At 42.3% G+C, this 27301-nt stretch overlaps 1 protein-coding gene across 1 annotated transcript in view; it reads right to left on the bottom strand.

The window, feature by feature from the left end:
- The window catches only part of LOC149787416 (cytochrome b5-like), a 46279-nt gene extending 19885 nt beyond the window's left edge, over positions 1-26394 (bottom strand). Inside the window, exon 1 of the mRNA XM_089978028.1 lies at positions 26105-26394. The gene's annotated coding sequence lies outside the window, so the exon portion shown is untranslated. The remainder of the gene's footprint in view (positions 1-26104) is intronic.
- Positions 26395-27301: the final 907 nt, after the last annotated feature.

The raw sequence follows: 27301 nt of genomic DNA, 5'->3' as shown, positions 1-27301 counted from the left end.
CACTATCTGGTCATAGAATGGCATGGGACTGCGATGGTACTATACAGTAGATATCCATCAACTGGATGTATTTCCCCATTACGGGGCTGTGTAAAGATGGGGTGGGGACGGAATATATGATATTAGATTATCGTAAGCAGTCCCCTCATGCATATTTGAAAGCTAGATTTTGGTTCAGTATCGACCGTGAGCAATCTATAGCTTACGGCATGGAGAGAAATTGGGGTGGAACGACCCCTTATCCGTGCTTTTATCTACATTGATTATCGAGAACCATGGCTATTAACTTGTAATAGATCTTCAGGAATGTTTCCAACGAGAAGTTTCCTTATTAGGCAATTGTGGCACAACTAGCCATGGAGCGAGCTGTGCGCATGGTGGCACTATAGGTAGACTAAGTGTCAAGAGTGTCAGTGCACATAATTTTTTAGGACATACGGGATGGTGATAAAAGTTTGTCCATATTTATGTTAACATAACAGGTAGGATCGGCTTCGTTACTGACCAGATGTGGTCAGATTCAGATAGCAGAGTCAGATATTGACGGAACAGGATCATTTTATCGTCCATAACTTTCAAACTCCTTATGTTAGTGGCATGTTATAGGAAACGTATTCTATAAAACCGTTTCTTATTCCACCGTCCAAGATGGCATCTGATGTGCTTACTTGAAAGGATTTCGCTATTCTCGTGGATGCTATACGAATGCAGTTTTTCGAAGAAAGATACTCAACCCGACAGCGATAACAATTGAACGCCGGTTAATCGTTGGTGATTAGCATGTCAACAGATGCTGCAACTCTGTACCAAGCTGTTGACGGAGCAGGAGAGCGAAACTCGTGTGGCAACGAGCGAAAGACTTCCTCAAGTGACGATAGGAAGGAACAATCTTCTCATGTTAGTGAGATCTAGCAAAGACTGTGGAACTTGTGAGTATATTTCACCTCGTTTTGGTGAATGTGGCAACGCCGACACCTGCTGTTGAATTTGAAATGAAACGGGTGATGATTATACAAAATTTAGCTTCACCGTGCTCGCAGAACGTACTGACTGTGATTTGATCACTAAATGCATATTCCATTTGCTTGACGAAGGAACGAGAATGTAGTGACTCAGTATCATGTGTGTACTTTTGTTACTGAACTGGGCACTATGTGAATTGATGGACCTGTGGCTGATCCAAGAAAGTGTCTTATAGCATGGAGTAGGCAAACTGCACAAAGACTTTACGGCTTTTGGCTTAAATTGTAAGATTTTGACTGTGATAGAGACCTTATGCGATCTGAGATGTATGGACAATCCATGAACATCCCATTTAACCTTGCATCTTGATTATACAGCCCACCTCTACATGGTCTGCAGTATTATCCAGAAGCCATTATAAATAATGAATATCTTGCACACACAAAAACGGAAAGAAAAGAAACGAAATTCAGCCTAAATGTCATCTTGATAATGAAATATTTGCCCCTTTCTTCCAAGTAAAGTTTCTTTTTTTATATATCTAAAGTTTAAAAGTTTTCTTAATTACAAAAATTAATAAATATTATTTTTCAATTTGTACTATATATTCCGTTTTTTGCTGGCACAATGCTGTCCATTTATGACTTTAGCATGAACAGAACATGAAAGCAGGCTAAAAACAATTTTTATCAAGGTCTGTGAAGCGTGAAATGTGGATTACAGTGGCGTACTAAGAGTTGCTGATGCGTCCGCTCGCCAAATTTAATGATGGCAGGTATAACTTAAGCTAAATGCAAAAATTACCATTAATGTATAACTAATAAACATGTAGGTGCAAAATCAGCCTCCTACCAAGGGAATAGGTTGCACGAAGTCCATTCTAAACAGGTGCATAGGACCTAATAGGAAAGAATGATGGAAATGTAGTGGTGATTTGCATATTGCTAAGTCGGTTGATCTGGATTAATTCACATAGTCCTTTTGAGAACGCTTACGGCATGGCTATTCTCATTACCATCGTAACGTGCATTTGTGTCCATAAAGAGTGCTATTTCAGACAGTTATGAATGACCGCATTGTTATACGTAATCTTACGCTTAATTGCCGCAATATTCATTCACAAATGAGTAGACTTGTTTTGGCAGACACGGTTTGGATGTATATTCATGTGGAAGCACAGTTTGTATAGTGCAGCTACTATTAGTAAGTACAATATAATTGGTCTACCCTGATATGCTGTTTATTGCTGCTACGATTAAATAGCACAATGTAGGACGTCTAACATGATATCTATGTTCCTTGGGTCGAAATCCTATAGGGTGCTCTTCAAATAGTACTTCTGAGAGAGTGACGTTTGAAAGGTGAAGTTGTTTGCATTTTGACTTGCACAATGGAGAGACTGTTGGCATACCTCTATATTACTTTCATGTACTGTTGCTGAAATTTCTTTGGATATCGAACTTTTTAAAATTATACATGATCTAAGCACACAGGTAACCAAAATGACTGCTCCCTTGCACTCCAAAATCAGCTTGAATTCGTCTAAAGAAAACTATCTGTAGCAGTTTTTTTTAAAAAATTAAATGTTAAAATAAATTTTTAAATAAGTTTCGCCAGACAAGAAAATATCAGCGTCTGAACGTGCAATGAATGAATTAAAAATATATCAAATGTACTTCAAAGTCATCGGCTCTAAAATTATTTTATTTTTTAAAAATTTTTTTATACAATTTCCTTTGAAATACATGAATATAAAATGATCATGCGGAGCTAGCAATTTTTCGATAGGCGAACATCTAAGGCCAAGCTGTATACTCTACAACCCAAATTACATCTATTAATCATACACCAACATAAAGTTAATTAAAAGTTCTTTTAATAATACCTTATATATACAAGGTCTTTTTGAAATAGCCAGTACAACCAGTGAGGAAAACTTGGGAAACTCTTTTCTTTAAAAATCTTATGCAAAATACGAAACTGGAGCGCCACCTTACACAAATGACTAAGACTTTTAAAGTAGAGATAACGTCTCTTTAACGAAACGAATTTCTCTAATGGTGTTTTTTTAAATTTTTTATCATATTATGTTTTTATTCGCTTCCTTAAAGAAATAAATTCCACCTTTACCAGATTGCGGCATTCCTCGACCACCTCGCACTTCATCCATTTGAAATGTGTGACAAAAGACTTTCAAAACGCGCTTCAAAACCCGCTTGCATCAGAATTTGATTCCATCAGAAAAAAAGAGTCAAGATAGTCCTAGGAAAGCAATATGGTTTTAATTTGTGGAAAAGTTGGCCCATATTTCAAGTCATTCGACTGGCAAAACTCAACACAACGCAGTTTATTTTGCAAGTAAGATGTCGACCCAGAGAACATGAATATCTAGGCACACGTGTTATATCCCACACTGCCCTGAGACCATATTCTTAACTTTGGGTTACTACAATTAACGAGATGAACATGGTTTTGACAGAGATCGAACACTATATAGGTGTTGTAATGAAATGCAAAGTAGCATACAACGTTTAAAATTGGGTGAAGTCTAGCATGCAAACAGTTTATGTCGTAGTGCATGAATAGCTAATAGTGGAGTTGTTCATATAGGTTCTTGCGGATTTAGTGAAACCTTGACAGGATTATTTCTTACAAAGACTTTCAGGAAAAACGAGAAAAATGTTGTTATCACATGATGAAAGGGTAACATCTGCAATTCTCAAGTTGAATAGTAGAGAACGATATGATACGCAAAACAATAAAGACAATTAGACAAGACACAGAACTTATATTGATCAAAGATTACAATATATACAAAGAGATACAGACTATGCAATCAGGAAAAAAAACAATACAGAAGTGATGACATAAGAGATTTACTGATGGTGAACATAGAGGAAATGAAGAAAACGTTGTTGTTTTTTTTCATAGAGAAATCGAAAGAGGAGATACTAGATAAACGTAATCGAAAGTACCACGGAGTGACTGCAAAATATGATGCTAGTTTGAAAGAAAAACCTCTGAGTAAAGGTTTTAGATGTACTAGTGTCACCTACACAAAAAATAAAGCTATTTTCCAACCAATTTCACAAGTTCTGGTGTTTTTCGAAACCAATCACTTCGATTTAGGCATTATGGGATTGAGGTCTACAAACAAGATTTACCTACTTCCGAAATTGAAGATCCTAACAACCAGCAGTATCTCCGAAACTGAAGCTTTGACAACGAAAGTGCTCCAACAATTATGGTCAATTTTATGCTTTGCAAACACACATATTTGCCGATTTCTTCTACGAATTGTGCTTATTTTAAACTAAATCGTTTTCCTGAACATACAGACGTGACCTCCGAGTTGGTCGGCGTAGGAGCTGGATAGTAAATCGCCAGATAACCAAATCGCTTATTTAGCGGCTATGGTGCAGTGTGCTTTTCCAATGGACACAGTCCCTGACAAAAGAAATGTACAAATCTAACTGATCAAAGAATTGATAAGCCACCCATTTCATTGCAAAGAATACGATATTTTTATTCCGCGTACTCCTACATTAGTAGTTAATGGGGATCTTATAGGGTCTATGGGATTTATCATTAAAAACACCCTTGGGAACATATAGGGTCTATGTAAATTTAACATGGAGAAAAATCGTGGGAACATATAGGGTCTATGGGAATTAACATGGCCAAAAACCCTGGGACAATATAGGGTCTATGTAAATTTAACATGGACATAAACCCTTGGGACTGTATAGGGTCTATGTAAAATTGAAACAGGGAGGGTCTCTATTTTTTTTTTTTTAAAAAAAAATAAAAAATAAAATAAAAAAAGGGGTAGGCAATTCAAAGACTATCTCTTTTCGAGAAATATGGCTGGCCCTGAAAAGGGCCTTTGGTTTATGTTAATATGCCCTTAACATAAAGGGCATTTGCGACATCTTCTTGTCCTCAAACTTCGTCTTACAGCAGGGCCATACATCAGAGTCCTCTTGAGGCAACCTTGTCTCTCTATATAGACTCTTCTTATCCACAGGCTGCTGCTGGTCCTGTGGACAACGGTCCACTTGGATCGGACATACATGAGCATGTCCGTCCTGAACATCATTGTTGACACAAGGGTTGAAGATTCAACGTCGGTCCACATGTTGAGGCTCCTACAATAGGTGAATCAATGCAGTGAACTGGGCTTATTTATAGGGACAGAAAGGATTGAAACGGATTGAGTTCATTCACCAATCCGAACACGCGTTACAGAATTCAGTCAGCCCGCATCCAATCCGAAGAGAGCAGTCTGTGACGTCACGTAGTCTATATAGATTCGCTAGCGCTTGTGTGCAGTCAATCTATGCGACAGTGATTCAACATGACGGAAACTCAGAAAACGATCCAATGGGGTGCACCAGCAGGGGAGACCGCCCAAGGGAACCCGGACTTACTTTCAGAAGAGGTGAATTGGGATTTTGTGGATTTTCTCTCCTCGCAAGAATTTGTTCCGGAACCTTCGTTACCTTCTTCATTACCGCAAGTGGAGAATTTTAGACAGAGACAGAAAGAAGAATTGGAGAAATTTATGCAACGACAAAAGGAAGCGGAACAGGCTTTTCTCTTACAGCAACAGCACCAAGAAGAAGAGGTAAGAAAAAAACAACAGCAAGAAGAAGTAGCAGCAAAGAAACAAGAGGGTGAAAATCAAACGGTCACGGTACTGTTGGACATTTTAGCGGAGTTAAGAAGTCTGAAACAAATGTATCAGACTTCTTTATCACGACCGAAGAGAATACGACCTTCCCGAGCTAAACACGTCAACCCTGTGACTAAGCCTACCGTACCACCCTTAGTGATTTCAACCCAATCATTATCATCATTACGCAGTCCAGAAGTAGGTCTTGGCCGTGGCAAAGGCTTAAGGCAGTTAAAATTGATTGCTTAAACTCACCCCTGCACCATAAAGAAAAAAGGCCCTTTTCAGGGCCACCCACATTTCTCGAAAAGAAATACAATTTCAATTTGCCAATAACTCAAAAATAAACCCCACCCATTTTTACCCTTATAGTACGTGTCTGTGTATGAGTGCGTGAGTGTAGCTTCTTATTTTAAAATCAAAACTCAAAGACTCTTACCTTATATCATTCATTTATTCTTTTCTCCATTTTTTACAATCCAATTCACAAGTCACAATTCACAACACAACACTTTAATAAAAAGTTCATTGATTTCTTCTTTTCTCCTTGTTTAGTCTCTCTGTTTTTTGAATTTCTTCACCGTCACACTCTTTTCCTCTTCTTCCTCCTCGCTTTCTTCCCTTCTTTTTTTCTCCTGTTTCTTTTTCTTCACCTGTCTTCTTTCTTCCTCAGAAGAATCCCTCTCTTCTTCTGAAGAATCCTTCTTTTCTTCTGACTCCTCTTGTTTCTTTTTTGGGCAATCTGGAGACCAATGTCCTTTTTCTTTACAATAATAACAGGTATCTTTACTTTTGTCTTTTTTAGCTCCTGTTTTTTGACGGTCTGGACACTCTGAAGACCAATGCCCTTTCTTCTGACAGATATAGCAAGTATCTTGACTTTTATCTCGAAAGGAAGGAGAGTAGTCCGTAGGCTGGTCTGAAGAGAATTTTCTAATGACCCCTCGCAAAGCTCTGACGAAACGTTCCATCTGGTTAGTCTCTTCCATCGTTGTGCTCGGCTTGAGAGTGAAATGAATAGTGAAAGGACAAGACACACACCCTTTTATATACGCTGGTCTGCTATGACTATAAAGTAGTTCATGGTGTTTGAACTTGAGTCATTTGACTTTTTGCTTTCAAGATGAAACGATCCCATTCATTCGAGAAGAAAGAAGAAGAAGAAAGTAAGAGGCAGAAACGTGATCTATCGCCTCGTACCAGGGCTGAAATATTGGCACAAATTCATGCCAGTGATTTTGAAGAGGACATGAGTGAACCAGAATTTGAAACCTCTAAACCAAGTTCACCACCCTTAGTCAATCCTGAAAAATACTATTCTATTCGAGAGACGGAAAAGCGCTCCTCTAGAAAATTTAGAACCACGGCTTACAAATACACGGTGAAGTTTAAAGATTTCAAGTCCGAAGTACCGTTAGAGAAAGCAGAAGGGTTCATCACCGGAGTGTGGGATTCTCTGCTCACTGCACTCAAGCGACAATGTCAACCCAAAGAAGACGATCGCTTGAGACTTTCCATACAACACGACGGTTTGAAATCCCCTGTTTGGATCGAGTTTAGCACCCCTGCAGAATTGACCGCTTCCAAAGTCATGGACAAGATTCAACACGTGCAACAATCTAATGACCCGTTTGACATCACCGATGGAAAAGCCACATTGGACATGACCCACGTCTCTCCTCCTCAAGGGACCGGACGCAAAAAGATGTTATTGGTGAACGACCTTCGCAGCATTAAGCGTAGCCTTGTCCAAATTCACAATCCTCATGACCAGATGTGTTTAGCCCGTGCCATCGTGGTGGGACGAACCTATGCCAACAAGAACGACACGGTAGAATGGAAAAGAGACTGGGAGAACATTCGACAATCGGACCGAGCCAAACAACGAAGTGAAGCAGAACTCCTGTTACGAAAAGCTGGCATGTCCAAAGACATACCCTGTGGCATTCCTGAGATGCAAAAATTGCAAGATGCCCTAGCTCCACGATACACCTTGAAAGTGCACCCTCAAGAAGTGCGCGGACCTCTGTTGTTTCGAGGGCAAGATTTTAAGGACGGAAAATACATTCACGTTTATCATCACGATGACCATTTCGATACCATTACCAGTATCACCGGATTCCTGGGATACGGTTATTACTGTGAGAAATGTGACCATGGTTATAATAATCGAGAGCAACACAAGCATTGTGGATCGAAATGCTCAGGATGTTTGGCCTCTTCACCCTGTCTGAGCGAAGAACCAGTGCCTTGTTCAACTTGTCTGCGCACGTTTGTCAGCCCTACCTGTTACCAACAACATCTGAAAACGCAAGGTTCACAGAAGAAATGTGCTTGTCAACTCCTGAGATTGTGCCCTACGTGTGGACAAGGCATACGTACCAATAGTACCAAGGCACACGTATGTTCAGGAAAAAAGAAATGTCACATTTGTCACCACATCGTGGACTTGGAACACCAATGTTACGTGCAAAAATACCAACCCCCACCAGAGAAAGAGGACGGTCACAAGAAGAAAGGCAATTTCATCTTTTTCGATTTCGAATGCATGCAAGAGACTGGCATTCACATTCCTAATTTCTGCGTGGCTCATCGAGCGTGCGAGAAGTGCATTCAAGAACCTATCTTCAGTCATTGCCCTCACTGCAGCAAGATTCCTGGAGGGCGTGAAAAAATCTTTCGGGGGCCAAACACGTTAGCCGATTTTGCCCAATGGGTCTTAGACCCCATCGACAAGACGTGGAGCCAAGAGGACATCGGACTTTACGGAGATTGTCATCGTCATGCCACGGTGATGGCTCACAATTTCTCCGGATACGATGGACAGTTTCTTCTCAGATACTATACGGAACATGGCACCGAACGTCCTAAAGTGACTTTGAACGGAGCCAAAATCATTTTCATGCAAGTGGGACAAGTACAGTTTAAAAATTCGATGAGCTATTTGGAATGACAGAAATGGCTAAAGGGTACTTTCCACACTTTTTCAATACGGAAGCCAATCAACACGCCGTTCTACCCCATTTACCTGAGGCTCACTATTACGACCCCGACAACATGCGTACCGAACAACGAGAAGCTTTCTACGCTTGGTACCAGGCTCACGCCTCGAACCCTTTCGACTTTCAGGAAGAAATGCTAAAGTATTGTCGTTCCGACGTGGACATTTTACGGCGTTGCTGTGGAAAATTTCGAGAACTGTTCATGGAACACGGAGGGGTCGATCCTTTGAAAGAAGCTTGCACCATTGCCAAAGCGTGTTCCTTAGTGTATCGACAACGATTCATGCCTGAAAACACCGTGGCTGTCATCAGTCCTCAAACGACCCACTATGTCAAGCGTCAATACTCGGTCAAAGCCCTACGTTGGTTACATTACTTGTGCGACAAGGAAGACAAGTGGATTCAGCATGCCCGCAACGGAGGGGGCGAAAAGACCATCGGAACGTATTCGGTCGATGGCTGGGACTTAGAAAACCCCAAGATCGTGTACGAGTTTAACGGTTGCTTATTTCACGGATGTCCCGTTTGTTATCCTGACCGTGGCACTAAAAATCAGTTTTTGCAACGAACCATGGAAGACTTGTACCAGGACACTTGTCAGCGACGCCTAAAGTTAGAACAGCAAGGATACCAAGTGGTGGAAATGTGGGAACACGAGTACGATCACCGTATAAAAAACCGATCCCGAGTTTAAACGCCTCGTGGAAAGTTACCAGTTCATGGACCCGCTGAACCCGAGGGATAGTTTGTACGGAGGAAGGACCAATGCCACCTGTTTGCTGTACCAAGCCGACGAAGAGAACGGAGAAGAAATCAAATACTTGGACGTGTGTTCGCTGTATCCCTACGTGTGCAAATATTGTCGCTTTCCTGTAGGGCACCCGCAATTGTTCACGGAACACATCGACCTGGTCAACATTCGACAATACGAAGGCTTGATCAAGTGTAAAGTTTTGCCTCCCACGAACCTATACCATCCCGTCTTACCTCACCCTTGTCAAGGCAAACTGATGTTTCCTTTGTGCCGTACTTGTGCCGAAACGTGCAACCAAGACCAGCCTTGTCATCACAGCCAGGAAGAACGGGCCTTGACGGGAACCTGGGTCAGCGTAGAATTGTTCAAAGCTATGGACATGGGATACCAACTGTTAGAAGTGTACGAAATTTGCCACTTTCCCAAGACACAACAATACCACAAGGGTGACCCTACTCAGAAAAGCATTTTCGCAGACTACGTGGATGCCTTTTTGAAACTGAAGCAAGAAGCCAGCGGCTATCCTTCCTGGTGTCACACTCCCGAAGACCAAATACAATTCAAAGAGAAATACTACGAACAAGAAGGCATCACTTTAGACCACATCGAGAAAAACGAAGGCAGGCGATCGTTTGCCAAAGTGATGTTAAATTGCTTGTGGGGTAAAATGGCACAACGCCCGTGTTTACCCAAGACGGAATATTTGACAGAACCTTCCCGCTACTTTCAGATGATTCACGACAAAACCAAATTCATGAAACACGTGGACGTCGTTCGCGAGGATTTGATCTTAGTCAATTACGAAGAAGATCTGGACTTTGTACAAGACGACCCCTTTGGAAATGTCATCATTGCGGCTTACGTGACAGCCCATGCTCGCTTAAAATTGTACGAAGCTTTAGAACTGTTAGAAGAACGCGTCCTGTACTTTGACACGGACAGTTGCATTTACATCCATCACCCGATTCAACATCACCCTGACATCGAAGGAGACCGTTTAGGAGCCTGGACAGACGAGCATCCCGACGACAAGATTCTAAGTTTCGTCAGTGGCGGTCCCAAAAATTACGGCTACGAATACCGGGACAAACAAGGAGAAGTGCACACGACGTGCAAAGTGAAAGGACTGACTCTGAATCATCGTACCAGTCGTGTGGTCAACTTTGGGGTATTGAAAGAAGCCTTGCAATCGGAAGAGGATGGAAACTTTAAAGTGACCACTTACCAACCGAACAAGATTGTACGTTTACCCACTCACCACATCGTCAGTCGACCTTTGGAAAAACTTTATCAAATCGTGTACCAGAAGCGAGTTCGACTTCCCAATCATTTCACCTTACCGTACGGTCACGTCGGTATTGGTCTGTATATAAAAAGGAACCCTAGGCAAGATCGATAGTTCATTGTGACTACCAAGACCGAGCAAACAAGATGAATACTTTGAAAGAGACATCGTTCCAGTTTGGGGATTGTAAAAAAGTTGTATCTTCCTCTAGTGTGACTAATATTGGATGGATAAGACCCATGCATTGCGACGGAAAATGTCCGGAAGGAAACTGCGATTGTCCATGTGGTTACCATTGTAATTGCGTAACGGAGTTTGCAGACGAGTGCGATTGTGAGCCTTGCGATGGATACGATGCTGTACGTTGTGACCTGAGCGATGCCGTAAAGCATCATGGGAACTTTAGTACCCCTACCCCTATCATGGAAAGTGATGCTGTGCGTGTCAAACATGTCGGATGCGAAAGTGATGCCGCTCGTCCTCTTGGACATTTTACTGGGTTTCGTTTTAAAGGGGAATGTTCACCTTCACGTCTACCCCCCTACGGATGTCATCCAGCCTTGAGCAAACTCCTACCCATGTCACTCAACCCTCATCGAAACGAACCTGTGAAAAACGAATATTCGTTTCCTGTGCGTTTGTCGGAATACTGCGACTTTGAAAATCGTCTTCAATCGTTCAAAGGAAAATGGCCAAAGTATCTGGGAGGACCGACCCCCGAAGAATTAGCCAGAGCCGGATTTTTCTACTTGGGCGAAGGAGATAAAGTCAGGTGCTTCAGTTGCGATGTGACACTTCACCACTGGGAACCGCAAGATTCGGCCTACGTAGAACATGCTCGATGGTCACCGAATTGTCATTACTTACCCTTAGTGGGACCGAGACATTGAAGTAACTTCTTACCATAATAATCTGTTCATGGATACTTTACAAGAGAACATTCGTGCTTTGCCTGTGGAGTTGAGAGAACGCATTTACCGAGAGCTGGTCAAAATACAAGTGAAACGTAAAGAACAATTGCATCCGTTACGTCACCGGTGTTTGAACCACTGGTACCTGAAGGCTATACAAGGATTGATTCAATTGAAAGTGTTCCATCGGACAGACATTGATCAACGATCCTCTAGTTTTAAAAAGGATTGGTTTGGTATGGACGATTCTACCTACATCATTGTAAACGTACTGCATCGAATTCCAGAGGAAGAGTTAACGAATTACCAACATCTTGAACACAATGTCAACTTAGTGAAAGAGGAAACTTCTGAACGAATTGTAATGTGTAGATTAGTGACTCAACGATTTAAATTTGACACTGAAGTGAAACCATGTTTGTGCAAAGAGTACATTTCTTGTGTCAGACCAAAGAGGATTTAGTATGACCTATTCATGGATACTTTGCTAGAGAACATTCGTGCTTTGCCTGTGGAGTTGAGAGAACGCATTTACCGAGAGCTGGTGAAAATACAAGTCAAACGTAAAGAACAATTGCATCCGTTACGTCACCAGATCTTTAACCACTGGTACCTGAATGGTATAAGAGAACTGATTCGTCAGAAATTGTTTCAGTGGTCAGACCTTGTTCAACACTTTGAGTTAGTGAATGATCGAAATGTTCATTATTTTGGTTACTTCGAGATTCACCTACAGCAATACATTGAGGAAGACAAGTTAAAGGATTATCAACATATTTTACGTGGAATCTACTTAGAGGAAGAGGAAACTTCTAAACGAACTCTGAAGTTTCGGTTACAGTATGCAAGATTTAGATTCCCTACTGGAGAACGAAGATCTCTGGCTAGAAAGTACGTGTATTGTTTCCGAAACAAAGAGACTATAAAAACAGGCTGCCATGCCACGACTTATGTCACATGTCATCCAACAGATTCCGTGGAAGGAACTCAATGACCATATTCAAACCGTGGATCATTACCATCGATTATTACAAGAACTGTATCCATTCAATTTGGGACGACAAGTGGTGTGTGTCTTAGTGACTTGTTTTCTGGGATTTCGTTTACCAGCCGATTCTTTGTGGACTCTTTACGATCAGTACTTACCACCTCCATGGCCTTAAATGGTCACGAAAAACTCCTTTTGCTCAAAGCCTTGCGGTTTCATCTGGATACTTCTCGACCTCTACGGGAAAAAAAGATTCGTCAACTTTTAGCTACCCAAGACGTGTATGACGATGTGTGTGTAGCTTGTGACTTACATCCCCATTGGACAGATGTCCGTGCCTGGAAAGAATGGGATTTTGAGGCTTGGACCCAAGAAGTGGCCCAGTATGCACGAGAGTTGTTCAAGGAAAAAAGTTACTTTTCAACCCGTGTTAGTGACGGTGCCAGAAGAACCCGTCACCCAGGACAGGACTGTCGTGGACAGACCTGAAAGACCCTTTCGGGAGGACACTTGTGTGACCTTACCCTCTGTTGAACTGGTTAGAACATTACCCAAAAGATGTGATTGTTGTACAGACACTTGTGTTTATTCCGCGTTCATCGTTATCATGTGCCTTTTATCCTTGTACTTAAGCCTTTGGCTTTTATGTATTTTTGTCTTTCGTATTCATGTTTGATAAAAAAACATTCAATAAACGTGTTCTGAAAAAGTATATAAACTCTTGTCTTGTTCGTTTTCGTGTCACAAGTGACATTTCTCACACCATGGCTACTTCTGCTGTCTCTGCTCCCTCTTCCTCTACTGTCAAAGTCATCGACGAACACTTAGATCGTGCCAGTTGGGAGGCTTTGTATCTTCGCCATCCCTTTAACATGCTCATTGCTGGACCTAGCGGTTCAGGCAAAACCGAATTCGTCAAACGTTTGATCGAACATAAACATCATTTGATCGATCGGCCACCTCAACGGATCGTGTGGTGTTACAAAGAGTGGCAATCGGCGTACAGCCTCTTGCGAGAAAGTCAAGGCGATTCCATCGTGTTTGTGGAAGGCATTCCTAAAGAAGACGACGGCATCGTCTCTGACTCCCGTCAAACCCATTTGGTCATTTTCGACGACATGTTAGGAGAAGACGAAGAAGAAATTAAATTGTGGTTCACGCGCAAAGGGCATCACCGTAATGCCAGTGTCATTTACATCACCCAAAATTTGTTTCAACAAAGTAAAGCCCATCGCACCATCAGTCTCAATGCGCATTACGTGGTCTTGTTTAAAAGCCCTCGAGATAAATCGCAAGTGCAAGTCTTAGCCAAACAGTTAGGAACGTCTTGGCTGACTCAGGCGTACGACGATGCCACTCAAACGCCACACGCCTATTTACTCGTCGATTTGAAACCTACGACCCCCGAGGATTTGCGATTTCGTACCCACTTGTTTCACCACTGGTGCCAAGACGGAGGGCCTGTCCTGTACACGTCTCCGTCCTCGACTTCATTTCACTCCCCATCAAAAAATCTATAAAAACCTCAGACCCTTTTTCGTCTGTCTCACACAGTGTGAACATGACGTCCCTTCAGTCGCATCTTCCCGTCAAATTGATTCGTGCCTTGTATGGCATCAGTCGAGAAAAAGATCCACAAACACGAGCCCGTGTCTTAGAAGCTAGTCTCAAAGAAGTCTTACGATGGTTCACGGTGACGGCACGTCAATTACTCCAAGGAATCATTCAGATTCCTCATCAAACCAAACGCTTTTTCGATCGAAACAAAGTCGCTTTGGTCCAACTGGCCGATCCCCGCATCGACACTCAAACCAAAAAACAAATCATTTTGAAACCTGGAGGGAGCGGTACTCTAGGAGGGGTCATCATTCGCTCACTCTTAAGATGGGATCCTAATGCCCCCAAAGTTATCCCAAAGACAAAAGTCCAACGAAGCCCCAAGAAGAAAAAGAAAAAGACCAGGTCCCCAAGAGGAATAACTTCTCCAGTGGCAGGACCCTCCTCTTACCAGACACCACCACCCCGGAAAAAGAAAAGAAGCCCCAAGAAAAAGAAACAGAGAAAAAGTCCCCAGAAAAAGAAAAGTCCACAGAAGAAAACTAGTCGCAAGAGAGGCACTTCGGCCAGGACGCAACCTTACACTCGCAAACCACGACCTGCCACGGCAGTGACTGCGTCTCCGACATCCTCACGTTCATCCATTTCTCCGTTGATGACACCCAGAACTGAAGAGTACTTGGAGACGTTGATCACACCAAGAACATCTCCGTTGATGACCCCCAAAAGAACTTCCCCAGTGGCAGGACCCTCCAATTTAGTGGCAGTGGCTGCTGCTCACAAAGTACCTTCTCCCAAAATCAAAGTCCAAGAAAGATCGGGCATGTTACAAAGTTTACTGGATTTGTCCAAGCAAGAACTGGCTCGATTTAGTCCGTTGCGTACCCCTGCACGACGTGTCATGCCTGTCCTCAAACTGATAAAACGTAAAGACAATCAGTGGCGACGCGTTCCAGTATAAAAAGAGCCTGTGACCAAGTCGGGGTATCAGTGAACTTGTAAAAAAGATGTCACCTCCAAGAAGCCACAAAAGAAAGAGACAAAGGCAGACGCGTCATCTGACAAAGCGCTTAGCCAAGCATCGACATTACCCTAAGAAAAGACTCAGTCGTTCCAAGAAAAAGAGGCGTCAACAAAGGGGAGGATTCCTTGGTGATTTTGGGAAAAACATTGTCACCTTTATGACAAAGCGATAGTCCCAAAAAAAAGATAAAAGGGCGTGCGTTAAGTCATCGACGTTAGTGTCTGTTCGGTGAATGTCCCGGAACCCACAAGCAAAAAATGTCACCCTCCAGAAAACCCCAAGGAAAGAAAAGGAAAGGACTGCCACCACGTTTAGCTAAACATGGGGGACCTGTTATCTGTCCTGTCCAAAGCTTCTTCACCCCTACGAAAAAAACTCATTCAAACGGCCTCCAAAGAGGTCATCGATACCGTGTGCGAATGTTGTTTGAACGTTTTGAAAGGCACGATCCCTTTGTCCAAACACCAGAAACAATGCTTAGGCAAACATCGTCACGTTCTTCGCCAAATGGTTCAAAAGAAAATTCCCATTCGTCAAAAAAAGAAGATGTTGGTCCAACGTGGAGGCATTTTACCTCTCTTGTTAGGCCCCATACTGAAAGGAGTCTTGGGAACCATGTTGGGAGGACTGGTGGGAGCAAGATAAAAAGGCCTCGGAAGTTCCAAGATCTCAGAATCGACCCCTGACAACCCCATGGAAGGACGAAAACTAGCTTTAGTGCCTTACAAACGATGGATGGAATACCATCGGTGGCAAGAACAACGCACCCCGCATTTACCTCCCAATCCCCATTTGAGCGAGATGTCCCAGTTACAACACGAATTGCAATCCTTGATGGATCGCCAAGATTTGTCCGAAACAGAAAAATCGCAAAAGTACGGTCAACTCTTGCAACGACTGCAACTCTTTCACCAGAAAGCTTTAGACGAAACAGCTCTACCCACTTTGAAAGATTTTAAGACCTTGATGAAAAGTCCAGCACCATCACCAGTACCAGTACCAGTACCGGTACCAGTGGTCAAGACAGAAAAAGGAAAAGAAGAAGAAGAAGAAGGGTTTCAAACTCCACCAGAAAAAGTACGCAAGTTAACAACACCACCTACCTCCAGAATTGGATGGATTAAAAAGATGATGGCCACCCCTTCTTCCTCACAAGAGAAAAAGAAAGTGAAGACAGAAGTGAAACAAGAACCGATATCCCCTGCTCAGACATCCTCCTCTTCGACACCTATTGCCGGTCGCACACGCAAAGCCTTGCAATCCAAGAAAATACCCCAAGAGAAAAAGAGTAGCCTCTTCCAAGAGTGGGTGCCTTATTAAGACACCAATCAACACAAAAAAAATGGAAAAAGTCTTAGCTAGCATTTACTACGATCCCTCGCATCCTGCAGGTTACGCAGGAGTTCAAAAATTGTATCGTGCTGCCAAAACGCGAATGAAAAGTCTCCGTTTACCTCAAGTGCAACGATGGTTACAAGAACAAGCTACCTACACTTTGCACAAACCCATTCGACGCAAGTTTGCCAGAAGTCGCACCCGAGTGGAAGGCATCGATCATCAATGGCAAGCCGATTTAGCCGATGTCTCTCATTTGGCCAGCTACAATCGTGGCTATAAATATCTGTTTTGTGTCATCGACGTCTTTTCCAAATTTGCCTGGGTCGTGCCCTTGACTTCCAAATCCAGCAGCGAGTTCGTGCGAGCCCTGCAACGAGTGTTGAAACAAAGTGGCCGTCACCCTCTTCGATGGCAAACGGACAAAGGCACCGAATTTCTGAACCAAGCTTTCCAAAAAGAATTAAAGAAACGTGACATTCATTTTTTTACCACCGAGAATCCCGAAACCAAAGCCAGCATCGTGGAGCGTTTTCAACGCACTTTGAAAGAACGCATGTGGAAATATTTTACGCATCACCACACTCTGAAGTACATCGACATCTTACCGCACCTGGTGCAAGCGTACAACCAATCTTACCATCGAAGCATCGGACGTGCCCCGCAAGACGTGACTCCCGACAATGAAGTGTTGGTGTTTGAGAGTCTGTTCGGTACGTCCCCGACGAGGGCTGTCCCCAAGAAAAGTGGAGAGTTGACCGTAGGAGATTGGGTGCGCATTGGCAAAACCAAACGCACTTTCGACAAAGGTTACTTACCTAACTGGACAACCGAATTGTTTCGCGTCACTGGACGAGTACATGGCCGTCATCCTGCCGTCTATAAATTGGAAGACATGAACGGAGAAGTACTCAAAGGAACGTTTTATTTGCCCGAGTTACAACGTGTCACCAAAAAAGAAGACGACGTGTACGACATCGAAAGCATTCTCGAACGCAGAACCCGTAAAGTGGGCAAACGACGTGTCAAAGAAGTCAAAGTACGTTGGAAAGGATATCCACCCAGTTTCGATTCTTGGATCGACGCTTCGCAAGTCATCGACTATAAAAAGAAGAAGTGACCATCATGCCCTTTCACACAGCAGCAGACGCAGCTACGTCGACCACTCCTCCTTCCCCTAGTTCTTCTGTGCAAGATTTACAAAAACAACCCTTGTGGGTGTGGTGTGGAGAACGTGTGCCTAAAACGCAAATCGTCTTTTTCTGCCAAATCTTCGTGGTGTATTGTGTCATCGGGGCAGCCATCGCCAATTTGAGTTTGCAACAAGGAGACAAACAATTGTGGACCATTTTATTGAGCAGTTGCATCGGTTACCTGCTTCCCAATCCCTCCCTGAAATTCTCCTCGAACGGGAACGTTGTGTCCAGTGCCAGTGCCAGTCACCACTCCAACAACCACAACCAGAACCCCATTTTGGGCGGAGACACACCTCTGACGTCCAGTAATATCCCCTCGGACAGCCACAGAACTCTAGAATTATGAGTCACCAAAATCAATTTTACTTAACCTTACCCAGTGACAGTTCCATGGAGGTGTTTCCCCACAACACGTTGTGCTGTTACACGGCCAAATTACCTCAAGCCATCCCCTTAGATCACGAAGCCCATTGGGAAGTGGCTTTAGTAGAAATGATTCACCCGACCCAAGTCCTCAATGTCATTGCCCAGCAAAATTGGTTTAAGGTGGAAGTTCATGACGAGCAATTGCAACAGGAGTTGGATAAGAGAACCATATCTGACATTAAAGACTATGATGACAAAACTAAAACGACCACCTACCACTTGTCCATTCTCCCAGGCTATTATTTCAGTGGTCATCATTTGGTCAGCGCCATAACCTCCAGGTTTAATGGCGTGTTTGGGAAAGCTTTTGAGATTGTCAAGAACAAAAGTGTCACCATAGAGTACCACAAAGTAGCTCGTCGCTTCTTGATGAAATTTGAGCGGCCTAAAATCGTGTCCATTGTATTTTGTCCTGAATTGTTTGACATGTTGGGCGGGGACATGGAGATGAGGAAGAAAGTAGAAAAAGAGAAAGGCGAATTACCCATCATTTCTGACAACGTGACGTTTGGCCAGTATTTTCGTACCCCGGTAGAACTGAACCAAGGACTGAATTTGATCTTTGTGTATTCCGATGTGGTGGAGTACAACGTGGTGGGCCACACCTCCGTGCCGTTACTGCGTGTCATTCCTTTCAAAGTGGATTCTGCCACGAACGCTGACGAGGAAGGTGGAAACACTTACCACGTCCACCGCGAATTTGTCCATCCTCACTATTTGCCGGTCAGCAAGTCGTATTTGGACACGGTCAACATTACTATAAAAGGAGATCTGGGACAAAATATTCCATTCACCAAAGGAAAAGTCACGGTGAAACTCCATTTTCGAAAACGGTTCTCTCACGACTCGTAAGTAAGTCATGTATCCAGTGTACCAAGGGGTGGCTCGACAGCGAGGACACGGTTTAGGAGACATGTTAAAATCGGCCTTTCGTTCGGTGGCCCCAGTGTTGAAACCGATGGTGACACGCGGATTGCACGCCTTGAAAGATGCGGCACTGACGCAAGGCAAAGAATTTCTCCAAAATGTCATCATCGACAAACAAAACCCTAAAGAAGCCTTCATGAGGGCAGGCAAAAATGTCTTGCTGCAAACGGGCAAAGACATTTTAGGCCGACGAGACACACCTATAAATGCCCTGCACGCTACCGAGTCAGGCATTCAGCAAGGACAAGGTAGAAAGAGACGACGAAGAAGAAAACACCCTTTCACCAGACTTCAAGCGAGAAAAGCCAAGAAAAGAAGAACCGTTCGAGACTTAGACGTTTTCGATTATTGAGAAAGAACAGAACAAAATGATGCACCGAGAGTCTTGCGCTTGTTCCAAGACGGAACTGGATCTGTTTGCCATGCCCCCCACCATGATGACCATGCAAGAATCCCAGTGGGTGGAATTTCACCCCGTCTCCTCACTAACCGATTCCGCTCCCATCGAGTTTGAAATCAAGGGACAGCCCGAAGATTACATCGATCTGAATAGCAGTTACTTGTACTTGAAAGTCAAAGTTCTAGATAAGGATAATGGTGAAGTAACAGACACTGAGAATATAGCTCCCGTCAACAATTTCATGCATTCCTTGTTCAGCTCAGTGGACTTGTACTTGAACAACAAACTGGTCAGCAGCAGCATGGATACTTACCCTTACCGTGCCTACCTGGAAAATCTCTTGACGTACGGAACAGATGCCAAGACAAGTCATCTCAATGCCTGTGTGCTGTGGGTAGATGACGAAGCGGGCAAGTTTGACGCAACTGACAATGACGGCTTTGAGGCAAGACGAAGCAAAATCCTAAAAGAAAAGAGTTTAGAACTGATGGATCGTTTGCATTTGGACATGTGGTTGCAAGAGAAATATTTGCTAAACGGGGTCAATCTTCGCTTGAGACTGAATCGTAGCAGTACCGCTTTCCATTTGTTGGCTGATGCTGATGCTACTAAGACTGGCAATCCTAAAAGCACAATTTTAGAGGCCAAACTCTACGTACGACGCGTGGAAGTGTTACCCAAAGTGGGTAACGACATCAGTCAAACGTTGAGCAGAACGACCGCCAAGTATCCCATACGACGCGTAGAAGTGAAAACCTTCACCATTCCTGCTGGACAGCATTCCATGACCGAAGATCATCTGTTCCAAGGACAGTTACCCAAACGTTTAATCCTTGGTATGGTCTCGAATTCAGCCTTCAACGGAGCCTTCGCTCAAAATCCTTTCAACTTTCATCACTTCAACGTAAAGAAAATCGAAGTCAGTCGTGATGGCAAGACCTTGTGTACCCGACCTTTCGAACCTGACTTTGCCAACAACAATTACTTGAGATCGTACTTGTCCCTGTACGAAGCTACCGGTCAGTTAGGAACCAACACCAGTCACGGCATTGAGTACAACGAATATGCAGGAGGCTATGCTTTGTGGGCTTTCGATTTCACTTCAGACCAAGGCAGCGACGAGGGACATTTCCACCCTATAAAATCTGGCCAGATTCGTGTGGAACTTCAGTTTGCAGATAAACTACCAGCAACAGTGAACGTCATCCTGTATGCAGAATTCGATAATACCATAGAAATCAACAGTTTGAGAGAAGTCATTCTAGATTATTAGAAGTCATGGAAGACTGTTATCCCTCTTTACCTAGTGAAGAAACTTGGGACATGAAATGTGAGGAGACTGTGGAAGAAGAAGTGATCATGATGAAATCGAGATGGCCAGAACAAGAAGCCCATTTAGTCTCCTGTTTTGCCAAACACTTGGTCGACAAAATGACGGAATTGATCAAGAAAAATTGCTATGGATGTCAAAACGATCATCCCAGTCAAATTCAACACGATAAATGCCTGATGTTGAGTCAAGAAGAAAAATTGGACGAGTATCTGGACGAAGCTTGGAGTCTCATCTCGAACAAAGACGTGTTGCACCAGTGGTATAAAGACTTGCGTGAACATTCTTGTCCACCATTAACCACTCAAGAGATCCATCGTATCGAAGCTCTCCTGAATCAGAGTGAGGAAACAGAACGAATAACCGTTTATTCGTCAGACATTTTCAAGCAAAAAGTCAGGATCGAATTGACGACTTATTATTACCTGTGAAGAAGAAAACAAACACAAATCAATGGATACCTGGGAACTTTATTACCTTTTGAACCACAGTTCGTATACGGCTTCTTGGAATCCTGTCGTCTGTGCTAAAGATGAACTCCCTCATCGCAAACCTAAAGACCATCAAGCTTACGTGATCAACACGGACGACAGTCATCTCCCAGGAACCCACTGGGTAGCCGTCTACTTTCCTCAAGAAGGATGTGTGGAATATTTCGATTCGTACGGATTGCCCCCTTTGGAAGACGATATCATCGACTTTATGAGAAGAAATGCTCAAACCACCCGATTCAATAACGTGAAATTACAAGGCACAGATTCCTTGGTGTGTGGACAATATTGTGTGTATTTTCTGCATCATCGCAGCCTGGGCTATTCCTTAGAACATTTAGTGACTCATTTTGATCCTCGTTCTTCTTCTAGAAATGATGTGAAAGTAGATCGATGGTTTTGTGACCATTATGCTTATCTTTTGTCTCAAGCTAGGAAACGTAGTGTCCATCAATGGCCTAATGATTTCCAACAGTGGAAATCACAATTTCATTCACAACGTTGTCAGCCTTGTTTAAAGTAGATTGTCCATTGAGAAAAAATGTTAGTGATTTGAAAAAAATGGTTTGATGTTATAGTGTTGGATTATTGTTAAAAAATGTTAGAGTTGTTGTTTAGTGTTAAGTGATTTTTGAATAAAAAATGTTGTGTTTTGAAAAAATGCTTTTGTCTTTTTGTTTAGCTATAAGAATGTTGAATTGATGCTCTTTCATTTCTTACTATCCCTCTCATGACAATCACTGAACGTTGCGAATCGAAAACCGTGTGGGGGATGTTTTCCTTCACGTCCGCGCTTTCACTTTAAGAACCGGGTTTGTTTCCAGTCTAACCATCCATTGTCGACTCATCCTCCTACGAAAATGTGCTCCAAACTAGCTAAGCTCAACGAAGCCTACGTGAATTTGCATAGGGTCAGACACAGTCTGATACCGAAGCCAGAAGAAATAGAGAATGTGAGAATGTTAAAAATCACTGAAGACCTGATAGAAGAGCTCTTCAGAGAAGAAGTGAACAGGGAGAAAGAAGAATGGACAGAGAAGTACAGACTTCAAAAACAGCAACAACAGCAGCAACAACAACAACAGCAGCAGCAACCTGAACCTGACAGAGGCTTTGTCGATTGCCGTATCGACACCAAAGAGTTCTTCTTCTCTTTCCGAAGAAGCAGACCTATCGCCAGAAAGTCTATCCTCAGAGGACATCGCATTCTTAGAAACTAAAAAAGAATGCCATAGCAAACAAAAAAAACAGCCCTTTTCAGGGCTACCCCAATACTCTAGAAAAGAAGTAACGATCGATTTGCCAGTGTGTGTGTAGGTAGAGTAGTGTGAAAATAAACACTAACTCTTTATTGATAGTGAAAGTGTATGTGTTGGTGTGTTTGTGTTTGTAAGAGCTCAAGTAAGTTGGTGTGGATAGTAGATTAAAATGATATCTTTTCTTAGTGTTTGAGGTGTATATTTGGAGTTAGATTGAATTGCTTTGCGTATGTGGATAGTCTATTGAAGTGATTTATAAAAAATTTTTAAAATAGTGATGGGTAGCATAAAAAGTGAGTGAGTGTTTCTTTTAGGTCCGCGCGTTGTTGTTTTTTTGGTCATGATCTAGGTAAGATGAATTTTATGTTATTAGGGGGGATGTTTTCCATCACGTCCGCGCTTTCAGTATAAATTGAAACTCGTTCGGCAGTCCAGTTACCCTTGTTGATTGATCAACACCAAAAAATGAACACGAGACTTGAGAAACTGTTGGAGCTTCATGTGCATCTGGAATATGCCAGGCGCATATTAAATGAACTGGCCGCGGAAGCCATTGTCGAGGAGGGAAGGATAAGAGAGGAGGAAAGAAGAAACAAAGAAGAGGAGGAGAGAAGATATAAAGAAGAAGAAGAAGAAGAAGAAGAAAGAAGATATAAAGAGGAAAGAAGAAACAAAGAAGAGGAGGAGGAAAAGGAGAGAAGAAAAAATTTCAAAATCCCAGAGAGCGAAAATTGGGATTCTGAAGCGACATATCCTGCCTCTGCTCTCTCCCCCCAAAAGGTAAAAAGTAACTGGGGGATAAGATGCGTATGTGGCGCCAGGCCTGGAAGGTGCCACCATTAACCAGGTGTCCATGAAGTTCCAAACAAAACAGCCCTTTTCAGGGCTACCCCAATACTCTAGAAAAGAAATAACGATCGATTTGCCAGTGTGTGTGTAGGTAGAGTAGTGTGAAAATAAACACTAACTCTTTATTAATAGTGGGAGTGTATGTGATTGTGTGTTTGTGTTTGTAAATGATGAAGTAAGTTTGTGTGAATAGTAGATTATGGGTTTATTTATTGATTCTTAGCGTATGTGGAGAGTATAGTTGAGGTTTATATTATATGAAATGAGAAAAGTGGGGATGTTTTCCTTCACGTCCGCGCGTTGTTGGGTCATGATCTAGGTAAGATCAATTTTATGTTTTTTAGGGGGATGTTTTCCTTCACGTCCGCGCTTTCACTATAAGAACTCACAGTGTTCTTTGTTCAAACCATTCTGCAAAGAATAAAAAGAAGATGGCGTCAAACCAAATCGACAAAATTCAAACCTTGCAAGACGTTTTAGACAACTTAGGAATAATGGAACAGATGCCATTAAGACTGGTTGAAGACCATTATTCCTATAGTCCCCATCGTGTGAAGATGGAAATTAATAACTTAAGGAAAGCAAAGGACAAGATTAGTGGTGTCATGAAAGAGATCAAGGAGGAGAAGGAGGATGAAGAGGAAAGAATAAGAATAAGCAAATGGAACGAAAAGATTGAAAAAGAAGAAGAAAATGAAAAGAGGAAGAAAGAAGAGGAGGAAGAGAAGAAGAAAGAAGAGGAGGAGAAGAAAAAAAAGAAAGAGAAGAAGAGTGTAGGAGATAAAATAAGAACTTGGTGGAGGAAAAGAAGAAATTAGAAGAAGAAGAAGAAGAAAACCCAAAGGCCCTTTTCAGGGCCAGCCATATTTCTCGAAAAGAGATAGTCTTTGAATTGCCTACCCCTTTTTTTATTTTATTTTTTATTTTTTTTTAAAAAAAAAAAATAGAGACCCTCCCTGTTTCAATTTTACATAGACCCTATACAGTCCCAAGGGTTTATGTCCATGTTAAATTTACATAGACCCTATATTGTCCCAGGGTTTTTGGCCATGTTAATTCCCATAGACCCTATATGTTCCCACGATTTTTCTCCATGTTAAATTTACATAGACCCTACATGTTCCCAAGGGTGTTTTTAATGATAAATCCCATAGACCCTATAAGATCCCCATTAACTACTTACATTACATCCCGTTCATGCAATTCATAATTATTACGGTCTTAAATGTTGTTCATTGTTTTGCTCTTACACCTTTCATTAAAGTCTGTATTTTTATATTCGCACTGTTGCTGATATATTGTGTTAAGTTATGTCTGTGCATCCGTCCGTAACGCTCACACGTCTTTTTCTCAGTTAACCTTGTACCCTGAAGTTCATCTACAACAACATAGGAAGAAGGTTGTTGTTGTTATTGGATTTAACGCCATTTTTCAGCACACGATAGGCCATACATGGCGGCCAGTATTAATGGTGGAGGAAGAACCTGGGAAAACCCTGGAAAGAACCATCGACCCACGAGAAGCTACTGGCAAGCATTCTCACATACCCACACTGACCGAATCCAAGATTCGAACCCACGCAGACAGAGGTGAGATGGCAGTGATCCGTAACGGAGAGCGCTTTAGACCACTCGGCCACTCGGGGCCCCTAGGAAGAAGGTTGTTGTTGTTCTAGGGTTTAACGCCATTTTTCAGCACAAGATAGGCTATACATCGCGGCCAGTGTAACTGGTGGAGGAAGAATCCTGGTAAACCCAGGGAAGTACCACCGACCCACGAGAATCTACTGGCAGGCTATCCCACGTACCCACGCTAGCCGAGCTTTGGACTCGAACACACGCAGACAGAGGTGAGATGGCAGTGATCCGAAACGGAGAGCACTTTAGACCACTCGGCCACTCGGGGCCCTTGGAAGAAGGTACTATTTGGTATGATGTCGATGGTGAGTAGTAGATAACAAGCAAAGTTTCGAAATTCCGGCATTCTGCTATATGAGGATGAGAAGGCTGGAATCATGCGATGATCGTATTTTTGGGAGGGGTGGTGGTATTATGTTTCAAGAAAAAAAAAAAAAATCCTGTATCCAGGGGTCGGGGTCAAAGGTCACATCATATTTTTAACTGGTAATATGGACTATACAATGTAATCTGAACACCATCACATCGATTGAGTTAGGTGTGGTGTGTCGTGTGGATAAGCAGATGACAGCCAACAGTTTTGAATCCTAAATCCATCCCAATGCGGTGGGTTGGAGGGTTGGCGCCGATGTTGCACTTTTGTACGCCTACGTTCGACGTTAAAGTTATAGTCAGATGTTTACATGGAAGGAGAAATGCGTGTCCTGAGTAATGGGTCAAGTAGTGCACAACAACTTTCTGTTTCCCATACGACTAGCTAGATGAGTAGGCCTACTGATTGTTTGGATCGATGGCGAAACTAGTCAAATATCTCAAATTAATATGAACCTGCTAATATTGATCGAATGGAAATGTCTACATAGTTTGCAAGAACGTCCGTAAGCTTCATCTGCGATTTAAAAAGGAAGGAAAATATGTGTCATCTATACTAAACCATTACAAATTCCAGCTTACCTGTAAGAAGGAGTTCATTATATCCTTTAGAGTGATAAAAAAAACCCCAAACAGCAATCGATTACTCAGTTCCCATAAATATGTACGCGATTTGATTACACTGGACCTATAAATATGTAAGCGACTCCTTGACATACATACCAAATGACGATAGCACGGTCATTCCGATCTGAATCGTCCGTCTTCTTTGAACAGTAGCATTGTGTCACCCACTTAATATTGCTGACTCATAAAGAGCGACGCATTTCTCCAACAAATAGGGAAATGTGCTTTTGGTTCCATATAGTCTATATTGTGACGAAAATCACTCAACTGTTTATATACGATACACCGAGAAGTATACTTATATACACATTTGGAAATCTGCCAGAAATAGAGGCAAAGAATTTATACGCTGTAACTACTACACTAACTACACTTAATCTGTGAACAATGAAACTGGAGAAGAGCAGACGAGTGTTAAGAATTCTAATAATAGTTTGATACGCAGTTACAGTTTCAGTTATACCCCTCAGTCATTTATTTTTTCTATCAGCTCTTGACAAACGGTATGCACATAGCTTTTTTTAAAACTAGTAGTTAAGGGAGTATATATGGCTGTTTTGTGAGTTAAGAACTGAGGCAAATCGGAGAATTTCAAATGCGCGTTTAGGGCAATATCGAGTCTATGGGGATTTAACGCTGACCTTTTGGTCATTATGGCGGTAATGGGAATTGAAAAGCATGTCTAGATTGGTATGGTGCTTACTGTGATTTAACACTATCGTTTGGAACAGTTATGAAAGCAAAGTCAAAAAGGGTCATTCTTGTCTGGTCCTCCACGTGAATTTAAAATAACGGACGACGCTATGGTCCCCTATTCAAATTTAACATTGACGCTATGGTCCCCTATTAAAATTTAACATTGCGTTTAGGCCTCTATGGCGGTTATAGGAATTAACATTTACGGCAACTCTCTGCGTTAATTGCTCTCAACAGGAATTTAACATTAGCAGTGTGTGGCCCCTATGGAAATTTAACATTATGTTTGAGTTTCTATGGGACTGTATAATAATTTAACATTACGGTTGTCTATATTTCTTTGCCGGAATTTTACCAGGATGGATAGACAGACAAATATATGACAATAATAACAGAAAAGAATCACACTGAAATTCAGTAATACTTCGTTACTCAATGTGTGTAGTTTTTAGCAAACGGGCACATATGCATACATGGATACATCATGTTAAAACATTATTACAAGATGAACTTTTTACATGTTTACATGCGGCATGACTCAGACTTGCTGAGAGAGAGAGAGAGAGAGAGAGAGAGAGAATACAGTGTAAATGACAG

This window comes from Sinohyriopsis cumingii, chromosome 12 (assembly GCF_028554795.1).
Source record: "Sinohyriopsis cumingii isolate HCF-2022 chromosome 12, ASM2855479v2, whole genome shotgun sequence".
Lineage (NCBI taxonomy): Eukaryota > Metazoa > Mollusca > Bivalvia > Unionida > Unionidae > Sinohyriopsis > Sinohyriopsis cumingii.
The sequence above is the reverse complement of the archived record's forward strand: the minus strand, read 5'-3'. Positions and strand labels throughout refer to the sequence as shown.